The sequence below is a fragment of the Babylonia areolata genome, chromosome 8, assembly GCF_041734735.1.
Source record: "Babylonia areolata isolate BAREFJ2019XMU chromosome 8, ASM4173473v1, whole genome shotgun sequence".
Classification (NCBI taxonomy): domain Eukaryota; kingdom Metazoa; phylum Mollusca; class Gastropoda; order Neogastropoda; family Buccinidae; genus Babylonia; species Babylonia areolata.
In genome coordinates this window covers 16,777,303-16,794,727 of record NC_134883.1, presented here as the reverse complement: position 1 = coordinate 16,794,727, position 17,425 = coordinate 16,777,303, and the positions used below count along the sequence as shown (strand labels likewise).

The window sequence follows — 17,425 nt, the reverse complement described above, 5'->3', positions numbered from 1 at the left end:
GTCCCCCGGTGGATGTCATGGTGAAGGCACCTGCCATGTTCAGATCACTGACTATCAATCACAGGTGTGCATTCTGTCATAATTCGATACCTTATACACCCGTGAACTCGCGTTCAGTGTCAGCTCAGCTGAACACACCAGACTTTAGAGTCGAGTAGCCTACGTCAGGCTTGGCCAACCACATACCACACACTCCCTGTCTCTCTTTCACGAAATAAATCATTAAACCACTGATTAACCTGTTACTTGTCGCTTGCTGAAGCCAGACAACAGCATCGTTGAGTGGGTGCATGCTTGTTTGCGCACGCTTTGGTGTCGGGAAGACATCATGTGGTGCCAGGGTAACTTTAAAGATGACCATGTGACCACTGGGTGTTGGGAATGAATCCTGAGGTGTCAGGTGATTGTCTGCAGAGGTGGCCATCTGACGATGGGGTGTTGAAAAAGACGTGGATAAAGGCAAAAAGTAATTATTGCATCAAGGCAAAAGTCAGTAACCATTGCATCCAGGCAAAAGTTAGTGGTGTAGTAACCATTGCATCCAGGCAAAAGTAAATGGTGTAATCATTGCATCCAGGCAAAACTCAGTGGTGCAGCAACCATTGCATCACGGCAAAAGCCAATGGTGTTGTAACCATTGCATCAAGGCAGTGGGGCAGTGACCATTGCATCAAGGCAAACGTTAGTGGGATAGACCTGTGTATGCTGACCTGTATCGCAACACACCCCTGCATCCTGGCAGGTGTGCCACAGTCTACAGGGAGCTGGAGTTATCAGTGTCAGGTCACATCGTCTGGTCCTTCACCGCCTTCCATTTTTCTTGACATTTCGTCTAATATGACAATGGAATTGAGACAACTATTACTGTTACAAAGAGAGAGGCGGGTGGGGTGGGGTGGGAGGGAGGATCAAATGAAATGCTTAGCCACTTGCCAGGTAAGTGGGTTCATTATTTGACATCCATAACTGCTGGAGAGAAGGGGGTCTGTCAGACACGCGAAAACTGTCAATAACCGTTCGATTCCTGGTGCAAAGAAAATCGAAAACAGACGATAACAGTAACAGACTTGGCTGCTCTGACGTCACAAAGCGGTGAACTAAGGTAGAAAATAATGTTCCAGTGATTGATCCACAACAATGAAATCATTCCAGTCAACCCAGCAACATTGCCACCGGGACGGCCTGCTATTAATCATCTGCTGAAACTTTCACCAGTCAGATGCAGTTTGCTCGTAGACAAATCGCGTTGTCTACTTTCTTAGACGGAAAGCGAACGTGTGATTAAATATGATGGCATGCGCAGTTGCTCTTAACGCTTAAAAGAATATGATCTGATCATGTAGATAAGTTTGTCAAATCAAACACAGAACGGTGCAGATGAAAGGCCATCATTCATATTCAGCTAAAACGATATCACACAATATGGACATTGTCTTTGGCAGTCTGGTTGTAGGAACATTAATCTGGGTTAGAACCAGGTCTGTGGATATAAAGGCGGTCTGAATTTAGGAAGTGTTCTGAGCTGGAACCAGATACGACTCTTCCCTCCCCATCCGTGTTGGTTACAGAAAACCATTCCTCCGACACATGCTGGACAAGGGAAGGAAAGGACCCTTCAGACGACAGAACCCACACTAGACGTAAGCTGTACTGTCAGTTTTCAGCAAGCAGCAGAGAGAAAAAAGGACACGTCAGAAACTCTCTCCTCGGCTTGTTCCCTTGTCATACAGAGCCACAATCCAAGCCACTCTGCACACCACTACCACCGATTGCTTTCCTTTGTGTGCTCGCTGTTTCCGGAACAGCTGGTGACAGTGGGGGTGCGGTGTGTGTCTCTGTGTGAGGGGGGGTGGGGTGGGGGATTGGTGCACACGTCACTTACACGTCCCACGACCGCGTGTACAGACACTGCCGGCTATAGAAACCAACTTTCCGCTTAAGGCCAGACACTACAGTCAAATAACGGCTTTTTTCTCTCCTACTATATATCTCTCTCTTTTTTTTTCTTTTTTTTTCTACTAGGTGTATCATCACTTGTGGATCACAAAAAAAGTGTTCTAGATTTCTGTGAATACCCGTTGCTATGGAAACAAATCAAAATGGCCGCCAAACAATATATCAGATAAATCGGGTTTGTGGTCCATGTGGTGCATGCAGATACTTATTTTAATGTGGACCTGATACACAATGACATTATCTTCATTTTCACGTGAGATTGTGTTGAAACTTCATTTATTGTACTTTTTATGAATTTTTGAAATTTTGGGTATTGCGAAATCCTCAAAATTTACAATCATGACAAAACTTCAATAACATGTCATAAAACAATCATGCAAAGTCTCATGGTTGTAGGTTTACTCATCATTGAGCAAGTCCAAGGTATGTTGTCAAGGCAAGAAACTTGACGACTTGCGTCGAAACTGAACAAAAAATTATTAATAAACACTTTCGTGATTCAGCAAGCAATCTTTATTGGCATTTTTATCATTGTTAAAGACATCTTTACAGTGGAAAAAAAAAATGTATACGATAGAAGAGATGTTCAAGAATCAAAATCCATCAAAGTCATGAAAAATCATCATTTTTGGTCTCTTTTGCACTGCCGTGTCCCCCCTTAAGTCCGGACATTTGTCTGTGGAGCGCCCCATATAAGACGTGGAACAAGCTCCTTGATAACCTCCATCATTCTGATTCCCTCGCATCTTTTAAATCTCGTCTCAAAACTCACCTTTTCCCTCAGCAGTAAGTTCAATTGTGGCAGGTCCACTTCCTTTGCGTTAGCTGTGCTTGACTATGTGTGCATACATATGTATGTGTACATAACTACATGCATGTATATGAATGTGTATTGTGTGTGCGTGCGTTTATGTAAGTTTGTGCCTGCCTATGTGTGCGTATGTCTTAGGGTAGCTGTTAGATACACATGTATGTTAAAATGTATGTATGCAGTGTGTGTGTGTGTGTGTGTGTGTGTAACATAGATTTAATGTTTTATGTTAACAAAGCGTTTTTGTAAAGCACCTAGAGCAAATTTCTGGATAGTGTGCTATATAAGTATCCATTATTATTATTATTATATTACCTTTTTCCCCAATCACACCGCCAGTACCGTGGTCGTAAAGTGACAGGAGACATTCCAGTTCACAGCGGAGTTTGCTGTATGCACTTGGACATCTCACGTGCTGCTCGCTGGCAGTTCACGCCATTTCCCCACTGGCCACTTCATAGTGGTATAATGTCTCTTGAAATGCAACACACACACACACACACACACACACACACACACACACGAAGAATGGTGCGTTCATGGGGATTTAAATCACCCCAAAATGTATAAATTTTTGAGAGTGCTGAAACGTAACGGTTTGTCAAATTAATGAACAGGTATACTGGGCTTCAGCACGACCCCCACCCCCACGCCCCAACCGCCCAGCACCGCAACCTTTCCCATTCCCAGGTCTCTGGCACCCTCCCTAACCCGCAGACCGGAACCTAACCCTCCATACCCGCCCCCTCCGGACTGCCCTCCCGTCCCGAGCCCACGGAGCCAGTGAAATGCCACGCTGGTACAGAAGAGCTGGCAGCGTGAAATTACACGTTTCAACATCTCCCGTATCCCTCCCCGCCCCCTCCCCCACCTCTTGGCGTAACATTCCCCACACAGAAAGACAGACATTGAGAGAGAATATCAATATTTGAACATCAAAATAAATGATGAGAACATTACTTCGCAATCTGCAATGATGACAAAAAAGCCGGTCATTTTGCCCTTTCCCCCTCCCTCTCTTTCAGAAATGGCGAAGACGATTCAGGTTCAGTCCTAGCAGCACCGTGCCGTTTATATACATGTGTGTGTGTGTGTGTGAGGAGAGACAAAGAGATTTCAGGTCGTTTAATCGTATTTGGGCCACAGGCCTATACACAACCAATAAATGAATGAAAGTAAATAATGGTGTGGAGGGGGTAAGGACAACGGATCCAGATGAACACAGGTGCGTACTACATATAATGATATATATCAAATGAGACAGACACAGAGAGAGTTTTACATATGCATATTCTACATGAAATCTTCCAAAATTTATCTGTGTCCATTATATTTGTGTGGCTCAAATGATATTCCTTTTATTGTGTGTCCTGTTGTTGTTTTTTGTTTTGTTTTTGTGTGTGTGTGTTTTTGTTGTTGTTTTTGTTGTTGTTGTTGTTTTTTATAAAGCAGCTTTTTGACAGGAGAAAGCAGATGCTTCTACTGATTGTCTCTTCATTGGTTTCTGACTTGTGAGAAGGATTTTAACAGAACTGTGGTTTTTCTTGTGCGTGAATACATGCACGCGTGCGTTCATGTGCTTGCTCTTGTCGTTGTTATTTCATTTCTTGAAAAACACGATTGTCGAGTTGTGTGTGTGTGTGTGTGCGTGTGTATGTGTGTGTGTGCTATTGTCATAATTCCTTTCATTGCGATAGTGTGTGTGTGTGTGTGTGTGTGTGTGTGTGTGCTTTTGTCGTTATTATTCCTTTCATGAAAAACACGATGTTTTGCGATTGTGTGTGAGTGTGTGTGTGTGTGTGCATTTGTGTGTGCACGTGTGTGCGTATGTGTTGAGGGCAGCTGCTATGTACTTATGTATGTTAAAATGCATGTATACATTGTGTATGTCTGTATGTGTGTGTCTGTGAGTGTGTTTAGTTTGTTAGTCACATTTGTGTGTGTGTACGTAACATTGATGCAATTTGTTATGCAAATTTGTAAAGAACCTTGAGCAGATTTCTAGATAGTGTGCTTTGCTATATGAGTATCCATTCTTATTATAATAATGTTATGTTGCGTTCATGTGTGTGTTGTTTTCGTTTTTATTCCTTTCATGAAACACAAGGTGTGTTGCTCACGCTGGTTATGAATGCGGCTCTCAAGAATTGACTTGCAATGCCCGAGGAGGCAGGGGAGAAAAAAAAAAGACTAGAAAGAGAGACCAAATGTGGGTTCCATGTTTCCATTCACCATTCACGCGCTAATTCCTGTAATCATGTAATCCTACCAGCTTCCCCACCCCAACATCATTCCCACCCACGCCTTACTTGTGTTTCTCAGCACAACAAACCTGGCCGTATTGTGGCCGCCGGTGGTAAAGCAGGCCTGAGGGACAAGTGAAGGACAGGGAACCTGTTCCCGTCTCAAGACCGTAGAGAATTTCAAGCGTTCGTAGAATCTGGTGGTAAATAATAATAATAATGATAATAATAATGGATACTTATATAGCACACTATCTAGAAATCTGCTCTAGGTACTTTACAAAAAACGCTTTTGTTAAAATTGGACTTATTGCTGAGGGAAAAGGTGAGTTTTGAGACGATATTTAAAAGATGCGAGGGAATCAGAATGACGGAGGTTATCAGGGAGCTTGTTCCACGTCTTTGGCGATTGAAAAGAAACCGATCTGTGTCCATAGGTTTTACTTCTGACGTGAGGTATCCTGAGAAGTCGAGTATCAGAGGAAGAACGGAGCTGGCGAGACGGGGTATAGATATACTCTAGAGTATCTACCATTTACACACACTTTCTGTTTACGATCTGACAGGTAAGACGTGATACATGCTAGTGCAGTGTCACGAATACCAAAGGAAGTTTTAAGTCTGTTCAAGAGGATAGAGTGGTCGATAGTGTCAAAAGCTGCTGACAAATCTAAGAGAGCGAGAACAGATATCTTATCCTCATCAAATCCCGAAAGCAAATCATTCACTATTCTAAGAAGGGCCGTTTTGCAACTATGACCACGTCTATAAGCTGACTGGTGGGAATTAAGTAAACCATTTTGTTCCAGATGAACTAAGAGCTGAGACAATATGATCTTTTCTAGCAGTTTTGATAAAAATGACAGATTAGAGACGGGTCGATAATTTTTCAAACAATTATGATCCAAAGATGGTTTCTTGATGAGTGGACGTACAACAGCAGATCTGAAGCTTTCAGGGAAACAACCAGACAGTAAGGAAGAATTGATAACATGAGTAATATGTGGCAGTAGAGCATCAATACATTCAACCAACAAAGAAGACGGGACAGGGTCAAGCTCACAGGATTTCGGACAAGCGCTCAGACACACTTTCTTCACAAAATCTTCAGTAACCGGTTGGAAACAATGTAAAACAGGACCACTGTACACGCGTTCTTAAACGAGTGAAGAAGGAGACACAACAGTCAAGCTTCTCACGAACGCGTGATATTTTGCCGGTGAAGTCAGAAAACTTTTGAGGGAGTTACTGCACCGAAAATGTTGTAGGGAGAGGAGTGTTTTTCATTTTACCTAGTAGATTGTTCGTAGCGTTGAAAAGCTGTTTGGCTGTGGTGCATGCAAGGATTTTAGAAGAGTAGAACTTTGACTTTGCCCTGTCAACAATGTTTGTTACACTATTCCTGGCTGTCTGAAAAATGTCCCTACTGACGGTCAAACTAGTGGCACGCCAGTGCCTCTCAGCTCTCCTTCTCTTCCGCTTGGCCTCCAACAGTTCTGGTCCCACAGTGTTGTACCAAGGCGACGGGGGACGATTGGAGATCAGGCGCCGAGTCGACGGGGCGTGCCTGTCGAGTACAGCGCGAAGGACAGTGGATAGCTGGTCAGCGGTTGGCTCAAAAGGGATATTAGTCAGCAGGTCAGCTTTAAATAAGTCTAAGTCAATTGAGGTCAGTGTGCGCACCTCCCTGTACACACGGGGCGTGGGAGGTTTGGTGAGGTTCAGATGACACGTCACACTGTGATGGTCGGAGGACAGGGTGTGGTCGACGGTGGTAGACTTAAGGAGGCAGTCCTCATTTCTGTGCAACACCCAATCGACGATGTGACCACGATTGTGTGTAGGCTCGGTTACAGACTGGTTAAGATCGAACAAACTGATAATTTCAAGTAATTTAGAGGTATAATTTAGAGGTCTCACACCGAATAAAGTACAAGATCAGCACTCTATGCTACAAATGTATTCACAAATCAGCCCCTTCCTATCTCTGTGGCTGCCTTCACCTCTACACTCCATCTCGCTCACTACGATCAGCTTCGGATCCACTCCACTTACACATACCCAGATTCAAACTCTCGACTGTTGGCCACCGTTCTTTCTCTGTCTCTGGACCTTGCAATTGGAATGAACTTCCTCTTTCGCTTCGTCAAGTCTCCACACTCAGCTCTTTCAAGTCTGGCCTTAAAACCCACCTCTTCCCAAAATCGCCTCCCTTCCCTGCCTCTTCCTTGTCTTTTTAGATTTTTTTTTTTTTTTTTTTTTTTTTTTTTTTTTCAGTTTTAGAGTTATGCTTGCGTGAGAATGACTGGTGCGAAAGCGCTTTGATTTGTTTATGCACAAGATTTAGCGCTATATAAGTACCATTATTATTATTATTATTATTAAAATGAAAATTATAGTCACCGACAATAACTAGGGAGCCTGGTAAACTGTTAGCGTATTCTAAGAAGTCCGGAAACTGTTCTGTGAACATCGTATCAGAAAGTTTATTTTTCTTGTTTTGTGGCGGACGGTAGAGGCAGAACACATTGAGGTGGGAATGTGGCAGCGACAGTGAAAGCTGGGCCAGTTCAAAGGAGGCATGGTTGAAGGGGAAGGCAGTTGTGTACGTTGTGGGTGGGAGCAGCCTGTCTGACACAACGAAGGCGATTCCTCCCCCTGCAAGTTGTTGTAACACGAGGGAAGGAGGTGGTGGTGTAGCAGGGGGAGCGAGATCTCGACACTTAGCTTCATCCCCAGTACTGCGAAGCCAAGTTTTTGTGATATACAGGACGTCGAGGCTGATCGAAAGCAGATGTTCGTTGATCGCTGAGCGTTTGAGGCGAGGACCAACTGACTGGGCGTTGAACAGACCTAGAGAAATTTGAGCTGAGCGGTGGGAGGGAAAGCAGGACGGAGGTACACGAATAAGGTTATTAAAGTTGATGCATTTAACAGTATGGTCAGTGGAAGTTACACGTCCAGTACCACACACAACAGCTATCTTCCTCTGCTTGCGACGTCCTGCACGATGAGTGCGAACACGGGGGAGGTGACAACCTATACCCACACCTCTGATGGCGTTGATGACAGAAGGGTCAAGTGCTGCAGGAGGCACTGACAGGAGCTGGTCTCGTATGTAAGACACACGGGGAGAATAAACATCAAGCGAGGGCCTGTGATAGAGGTCAGCTTCAGGAACACGCGGAGCGGGCTGCGCGTGCGAAAGGGGATGGTGAAGAGATGGCGTGCTCTGACAAGCAAGAATACTTGCCAGGTTACACAGAAAACATGTCCAAATAACTTGAAGTTCCAGTGGCAGAATCGCACAAAACAAGCACCAGTGTATACTCCACTCCATCATAAAGCACATACACAACTTTCACGTCAACGCACAATCACATTCCAACACAACTGACAAAAGAAATGAGAGCTAGGACTATGCTGCCTGTCAGGCGTAGCCCTACTCACTGATCTACTAAATGAGTGTATGTGTGTGTTTGAGAGACAGAGAGGGGGGGGGAGTAGGGTGGATGGGCTGAGTAGGCGAAATGAGAAATGTGGGTAGGCAAAAGGGGACGGACAGAGTCAAACTCTCTAGAAGTCAAAGAGAGTGGCGGCAAGATCAAAGAAAGGGCGAAACAGACCTGCACCAAGGGCAGAAGTGATGACCGGTTGTGCTGCAGTGGTTTACTGTCCACTGACTCCTCTCCCTCCTCCCCCCACCCCCTCCCACCCGTCATGGTCCCCCGGCCAGCGGCCACACGGCCTGGCGGTGTGGTGTCGCGGCCAGTGAGCGCTGAACGACGTGATTGGTTGGTCGTCCATCATGGCTTTCCTGACAACCTCCAATACACGCGGAGCGGACTGTCTGCACGCGTCTGTCTGTGAAGTGCACGTGACAATAGGAGAGGAGACGTGTCGGTGTAGTGCCATGAGCTGTCACTGAGCTCGGCGACTGACGCTGCTCACTGTCGTGCACTGTTCAGGACCCCGGACCTCCTTTTTCCACAGCAGTCTCGGTTGTCTCTGGCGTTCTGAGTTACCACGGACACGTCACTGGTGGTTGAAAGTCGTGTGCATTACCGTAATACTTCCTGACCTTTCCCACTAACAATTTTGTGAGGACATTGTTCGCTGGTGTTAACAGGATTCAGTTCAGGCTACTTTTTTTGACTACTTTTACCACAGTGACTTTGTTACCGGGTAAGTGTTGTGTATGAGTGTGTGTGTGTGTGTGTGTGTGTGTGTGTGTGCGCGCGCGTATTACGTGCGCTTGTTCTTCTTTTTCCATATGGTGTCCACAATCAGCAGGTTGATTTCGCGATTCTATTATGGTTGAGGTCCGATGGTCGAATGGTAACAAAAACAAAACAACCCCACCACCATAAAACAAAAACAAAATTCAAAACTACACTTGACCCAGCTAGAGATAAAGGACGCCAGGTGCGGCAAAACAAACATAGACATTTACTCTGCACTCAAAGGTTAATCATTTCAAACTTGACAGGAAGGCAAGTACATATGACATGACCGAAAAGCATTGTACATAATAGTTCACTTTAAACATTACACAATCCATCTGTAAAAATTCACTTTAAACATTACAAAATCCATGTCTAAAAAGTCACTTTAAACATTACAAAAATCCATATGTGATAAATTACTTAACATTACAAAACCCATCTGTGATAATCACTTTAAACATTATGACTGACATAAATTCCTGATGAAAAACACGAACGTTTAACTTTACACGTATGTTAGAGACAAGTCGTACACATTGTCATATTTTCACCCTTGTACTACTTAAAATAGATTATTTCAGAAAACGAAACAAAATACAAAAAAATTACTCATGCCCATGCGCACGAACGCACGCTCGCGCGCGCGCACACACGCACACGCACACACTCTCTCTCTAATACACACAGACACACGCACGCACACACACACACACACACACACACACACACACACACACACACACGCACACACACACACTGAAACCGCGTGTGCACTCAAATCACTCACTCAATCAGTCACTGTATTGTCTGATACAGAGTACAGAAATTCGCCTTCAGGCTCGTCGTAAAGATTATTTTAAGAGATTGTAACTTTTGAAAGTGGAGACATTCATTCAATTATCAAATTAAAACACTCACATGAACATGAAGGGAAAAAGTTCGGGGTGAGGGACGGAAGGGCGTTGCACTATCAACATCACAGTAAATTTGTTGACACTATAAATACGAAACTATGTCTATCTATCTATCTATTTATATATATAATATGATGTTCGTCCTTCGGATTCGAAGATGACCATGGCTTCAAAAATCAGGTGGAAGATCGGTGGCTGTGGGTCCAGAGGTGACTTAAGAGGCCAACCTGGGCCCTGAAGGCTCGTCCACATGTGAGACACAAGTGAGTGGGTGCTGTCGTGGCAGTGGATGCTGCTCGGGCCTTGCGCACAGCATGCTTTCGTTGCGCCTCGGTGGTGCGCCTGGCTTCAACTGCACGGGCATCTATGGTGATCTTGCTGCACCAAGGTGGACGGTCCAGAGGAAACATCTCCCACGTGTTGATGTCGATGCCCAGGTCTTTGAAGGACGCTTTGAGGCAGTCTTGGTAGCGCTTGCCCCAACAGTTTTCCATACAGCAGCTACTTAGGCATTCGACTGTCTGGCATTGCGACCACATTTCCAGCCCACCTGGCTTGGCTTGGGCTTTCTGCAGGAGGGTGCAGACGCTGCAGAGGCCAGCTCGTTCCAGGACTTCCGTGTCAGGAGTCTGTGGAGATAGCTCAAGTGGAAGCGGTTGAGCTGTTTGGCGTGTATGCTGTAGACAGTCCAGGTCTCGCTGGCATAAAGGAGGGTGGTAAGGACCATTGCACAGTAGACCTTCAGCTTGGTGGTAGCGCTGAGTCCCCTCTGCTCCCAATCGTTCTCACGGAGTCTCCCGAAGGCGGCGCTGGCTTTGGCGATCCTGTTGTTGACCTCAACGTCTATGTTCACTGCGCCATAGAGCGTGCTGCCAGATAGGTGAAGTTGTTGACTGCCTAGAGGTTCTGCCCCTTCACTGTGATGCGCGGTTTCTGGTATGTCTTGGGGCAGGCTGGAAAATAACTTGTCTTTTTGGTGCTGATGGTGAGACCGTGGTTGTTGCAGGCTTTTGAGAATCAGTTCATTTCACACTGCATCTTCTGCTCTGTGCTGGTGTTGAGTGCTTAGTCATCAGCAAACAAGAAGTATCTGACGACAGTCTCTTTCACCTTTGTAACAGCCTGCAGGCGCTTGAGGTTGAACAATCTCCCGTCAGTCCTGTACCTGACGTGGATTCCTTCTTTGCAGTCACGGAAGGCATCTGTGAGTATGGCAGAGAATATCATACTGAACAGAGTCGGGACGAGAACGCAGGCTTGTTTAACACCGTTTGTCACTGGGAAGGCCCATGACTCGTCTCCGTCATCCAGAACTTTCTGGGGCAGCCAAACTTCTCCATGATTTTCCACAAGCCTTCTCTGTTGACCGTATCGAAAGCCTTGATCAGATCGACAAAGGTCATGAAGAGGTCACTGTGTTGCTCCTGGCATTTTTCCTGGGGTTGGTTAGCAGCAGAAATCATGTCTGCAGTCCCACGTTCAGCACGAAAGCCGCACTGGCTTTCTGGGAGAAGACCTTGCTCAAGATGTTGGAGAAAGCAGTTGAGCAGGACACGGGCCAGAATCTTCCCGGCAATGGACAAGAGGAAGATGCCTCAGTTGTTGTCACAAGACTGGCGGTTGCCTTTCCTCTTGTAGATGTGGACTATGCTGGCATCTTTCAGCTGTTGCAGGATCTATCCCTTGTTCCACATGGACTGGAACTGTACAGTCAGCTTTTGCATCATGGCAGGGCTTACTGCTTTGTACACCTCATCAGGGATTGCATTGGATCCTGGCGCTTTGCCACAGGAGAGTTGCTTCACTGCCTTCCTGACCATCTTCAGTGGGGAAGGTGTTGAGGTCCTCATTGATCTGTACCTGGGGCAGGCGAGCAATGGCCTCGTCGTTGATGTTGGCAGGACGGTTGAGGACGTTGTTGAAGTGCTCATTTCACCGCTCCAGAATCTGCTTCTTCTCTGTCAGCAGCTGCGTCCCATCTGCGTTGAGGAGGGGTGAGGAGCCGGATGACTGGGGTCCATATACAGCCGTAAGTGCATCTTAGAAACGCTTAGTGTCCTGGCTGTCTGCATAGCCCTGGATTTTATCCGCCTTCTTGCTGAACCAGCTGTCTTGCATCTCGCGAAGTCTCTTCTGGACCTTTTTTTTTTGCGATTGCAAGAGCATCTTCCTTGGTTTATGACAGAGTCGTTATGATGCGCTCTCAACTGTTGATTTTTCTTATCAGTGCCTCTATTTCTTCGTCACTCTCATCGAACCAGTCTTGGTTTCTTCATGTTGCTGGTCCGAGATGATCGAGGGCAGTAGTGCAGACAGCGTCTCCACTTTTCCTCAATGCTGATCCCGTCTTCCTGTGGTGTGTCTAGCAGTCTGCCTTCAAGGTCGTTGGCGAGGTCTTTTGCAACCTTGCTGATTTTCAGGTTGGATACATTCAGCCTCTTTGCAGTCTTCTGACCTTGGGGTCTTCTCATGGGCAGAATGCGAAGCCTGAACTTGGACACAATGAGGTGGTGGTTGGTCCAGCAGTTGGCACCACACATGGCTCTTGTCACTCTGACGTCCAGTCTGTCCCTCTTCCTGGTGATGACATAGTGTATAAGATGCCAGTGCCTCGAGTGTGGGTGCATCCATGACGTCTTCTTACGGGCGAGTAGGCGAAACAGAGTGCTGGTGATGACAATTGCCATTGCCGTGTCTTCCAATGATCCCTTTTCAGGTTTGGTAGTCTGCCCCTACTCTTGCATTGAAGTCCTCGAGAACAAAGGGCTTTTCTGACTGTGGGACTGCTGAAATGAGGGCGTCGAGTTCTTCATAGAACTTGTCTTTAATGTCATCTGGGTTGGTCATGGTGGGAGCATGGGCACTAATCAGCGTTCCTCTGGAAGCTTGGTGAGTTTACAGGCAAGCTGAGATTTGATGGCAAATCCCACACCTACTTCTCGTTGTTCAGCGCTGCTGCGACCACTCCAGAAGAAAGTGTATCCACCACCACGTTCGGTAAGCTGGCCCTTGTCTGCTAGGTGCGTTTCGCAGAGAGCTGCTGTGTCCACGTTATAGTGAGCTAGCTCTTTGGTAATCAGTGCAGTTCTTCTCTCTGGTCTGTCTGCCTTGATGTTACCCAGCAGAGTTCTCACGTTCTATGTACCAAGGTTGAGCACCATCACTTTCTTCTTCGATTTTGTTTGTTGACCGCTATGAGGGATCGCCACCAGCCACGGTAAGCTGGCCAGGGAGAAGTGAAGCAGGCAATGTTTGAGGTACCTTTCCTAGCCCCTTCCTCCATGGAGGTGAGCAGAGCGATCCTAAAGAGGGCTGCTCACCCAGGGGGCTGCCGAACTCCGCTGCTGCTTCGGTCCAGGTAGAGAGTGACCCTAGTGAGTATGCCCTGGGCCTCCTGTGTGCAGGCTTGTGACTGCAACTTCCAGTGTATCCGCACCTGCTGCTTTGCCGCTCCCCCATCGCTACAGGACTTTGGGTGTTGAGCGGTGTGTTTGAAGTCATGACTTGCGCTTGACTTGGGTTAAAGTGAGGGAGAGTTGCGCAGGTTGTCAGCCTCACTCTCTCGTCTCGGCCTATCTGGACCCAGTGGCAAGACATTGTCGAGGCGGCTGGAGATAGGTCAGGATGCAGTAGATGGCTGGCAGTGTTCTGCATGTGTCTCACTGCGCCCTTTTAGCGTTCCACGGCGCATTGCTGAAAATCGCCTTTCTGCCCGTTGAACCAATGATGGTTTCTTCCACGCAGTCCGCCAAATCCAGGCTGCACGCTCTAGGTAGAGAAGCCCTAAATGTTGTGGGTCCACGGCAGTTCTTGCGGCGTGCTCGCAAGTCTCCCTACCCATTGTTGGCATCCTCATCCGGCATTGCAGCCGTTGGGGGATGTCTCATCTTCCTCCTGCTCCACCGTTGGGATGAACACATGCGGCAGGCAGTACTGGGTTACATGAATACCAACAGCAGAGGAGAACCTCTGACCTGACACCATATATATATATATATATATATATATATATATATATATATATATATATATATATATATATATAATGGACAGGTAAGATGGCATGGGGGGAGGGGTACGATCTAGATTATAAGGTGAAGGGGGGAGAATGAATATAACAAGGAAATCTTTACACACACACACACACACACACACACCACGCCAATGTGTGTCTGTGTGATTACAACCCCAGCTCTGAGATTCACCACAGTCATCCAGACTGTTATTGCAGCATGCAGTTTATATCGTCATCACCTTATCACTGTATTGATGTGTGCAGTTCATTCGATCATCACCTTATCACTGTGTTATGTGTGCAGTTCATTCCGTCATCATCTTATCACTGTATTGATGTGTGCAGTTCATTCCGACAGCACTTTATCACTGTGTTGATGTGTGCAGTTCATTTGATCAGCACCTTATCACTGTGTTGATGTGTGCAGTTTATTCCGTCATCACCTTATCACTGTGTTGATGTGTGCAGTTCATTCCGACAGCACCTTACCACTGTGTTGATGTGGGCACTTCATTCCGTCATCACCGTATCACTGTATTGATGTGTGCAGTTCATTTGATCAGCAACTTATCACTGTGTTGATGTGTGCAGTTCATTCCGTCATCACCTTATCACTGTGTTGATGTGTGCAGTTCATTCCGTCAACACCTTATCACTGTGTTGATGTGTGCAGTTCATTCCGTCATCACCTTATCACTGTGTTGATGTGTGCAGTTCATTCCGACATCACCTTATCACTGTGTTGATGTGTGCAGTTCATTCCGACAGCACTTTATCACTGTGTTGATGTGTGCAGTTCATTCCGACAGCACCTTATCACTGTATTGATGTGGGCACTTCATTCCGTCATCACCGTATCACTGTATTGATGTGTGCAGTTCATTTGATCAGCACCTTATCACTGTGTTGATGTGGGCAGTTCATTCCGTCATCACCTTATCACTGTGTTATGTGTTCAGTTCATTCCGTCATCACCTTATCACTGTGTTGATGTGTGTAGTTCATTCCGACAGCACCTTATCACTGTGTTGATGTGTGCAGTTCATTTGATCAGCACCTTATCACTGTGTTGATGTGTGCAGTTCATTCCGTCATCACCTTATCACTGTGTTGATGTGTGCAGTTCATTCCGACAGCACCTTATCACTCTGCAAGCATGACTGGGCTGGACAGAAAGGAAATCTCCCACCTTTTGTTGCCGCTACTTTCCCTATTCTTTTCAACACTGGGTTGACTCGATCAGTAAAACAAGTGTGTGTGTGTGTGTGTGTGTGTGAGTGAAAGAGAGAGAGTGTGTGTGGGTGTGTGTGTGTGTGTGTGTGTGCGAGCGCGCGCGCGCGTGTGTGTGTGAGTAAGAGAGAGAGAGAGAGAGAATTAGAATCAGAATCAGGATCGTATTTGTCATGAAAACCGTAAATGAAAGGTTTATAGACACAACAATAAAGGGTTGAAAAAAAGAAAAAGAACCAAACTAAATGGGTGTTCCAGTTAAAACGTGACGTGTTCTTTGAAGCATTCATATGTGAATTTGTTGGTCTAGCTTGTAAAGGGTCGTAATTACACCACTGACTCACTGATCAGTAGCATGAAGTGTGTGTGTGTGTGTGTGTGTGTGTGTGTGTGTGTGATCTGTGTTGCATTGTTTTCATCAAATGTTGCTGCTTTGTTTATATTTCATACCACGCTTGACACACATTATTACTATCCTCCTCCTCCTCATCATCATCATCATCATCATCATCACCATTCTGTTTATTAATGCAATGACAATGGAATGTACTCAGCATGTTAATTACGACGATGGTAATTTCTTTAGTTGGACAATTTATTTTCCGTTGTTGTGAAAACATGTATATATATTGTTAAATTTCGGTGTGATGAAGTTCATTTTCACACAAGAAAACAGAGTTAGTCCAGGAAGTCGAGCTTGAATGAAGTATCAAACATGATCAAAACTTCGGAAAATAAATAGCGAATCCAGTCTCCGCCGCTCCATGATATTATTTGAATGAATGATAAGATATGGACGGGCGCAATATCCGAGTGGTTAATTGGACTTTCGATCTGATGGTCCCGGGTTCGAATCTCGGTAACGGCGCTTGATGGGTAGAGGGTGGAGATTTTTCCGATCTCCCAGGTCAACTTATGTGCAGACCTGCTTAGTGCTTGAACCCCCCCTTCGTGTATATACATATGCAGAGGATCAAATGCGCACGTTAAAGATCCAACAATCCATGTCAGCGTTCGGTGGGTTATGGAAATAACATACTCAGCATGCACACCACTGAAAACGGAGTGTGGCTGACTACATGGCGGGGTAAATCAACAAAACGGTCATACACGTAAAATGTTTTATGTCTGTGAGTGTGTATGTATACATGACTGAAACGTTATTGAATCGCACAGGAAAGGAAGGATGAGCGCCTAACGACAGCCGTTCTATCGGCTCTACCCAGGTACGCAGCCTGTTAGGAAAATGACAGCGTGTTTATAAAGCGCTGAGAGCTTGGTCTCCGACCGAGGATATGCTGTTTATATATCCATATCATATTATTTGCCATACACTTTACGTACCATTCCATCAGTTCGGCTAACTTACGTGGAAGGTAGGCTGTTCAAATTCCGTGTTTGCTTGTACCCCTGAATGAAACACAGTGTTTGTTTTATCCACGGCAGTCGTTCAGCAAGTCTCCTGAACGCTCAGGGCGGTGTATTTCTCTGTCGGTCTGCCTGTCCACAGTGACGTGAGCAAAATTTGATCAGCAATTTGACAAAATCGATCTGGAGTGATAGCCAAGAGGTAACGCGTCCGCCTAGGAAGCTCGGAGAGAGAAACTGGCACCGATATTTTCTCCCCCTCCACTAGACCTTGAGTGGCGGTCTGGACGCTAGTAATTCGGATGAGACGATAAACCGAGGTCCCGTGTGCAGCATGCACTTAGCGCACGTAAAAGAACCCACGGCAACAAAAGGGTTGTTCCTGGCAAAATTCTGTAGAAAAATCCACTTCGGTAGGAAAAACAAATAAAACTGCACGCAGGAAAAAATACCAAAAAAAATGGGTGGCGCTGTAGTATAGCGACGCGCTCTCACTGGGGAGAGCAGCCCGAATTTCACACAGAGAAATCTGTTGTGATAAAAACAAATACAAATACAAAATCAGCTGACCATGCGTACAAAGATCAAACATGGACGGACAGATGACTGACGTGATGACATATAATGAAGAAAATGAACCGCACACCAGATGGGGATGTTGT

At 45.8% G+C, this 17,425-nt stretch overlaps 1 protein-coding gene across 1 annotated transcript in view; it reads left to right on the top strand.

Moving 5' to 3' along the window:
* Window positions 1–8,981: 8,981 nt before the first annotated feature.
* Window positions 8,982–17,425, top strand: part of LOC143285063 (guanylate cyclase soluble subunit beta-2-like) — a 92,170-nt gene continuing 83,726 nt past the window's right edge. The window contains exon 1 of the mRNA XM_076592251.1: window positions 8,982–9,195. The gene's annotated coding sequence lies outside the window, so the exon portion shown is untranslated. The remainder of the gene's footprint in view (window positions 9,196–17,425) is intronic.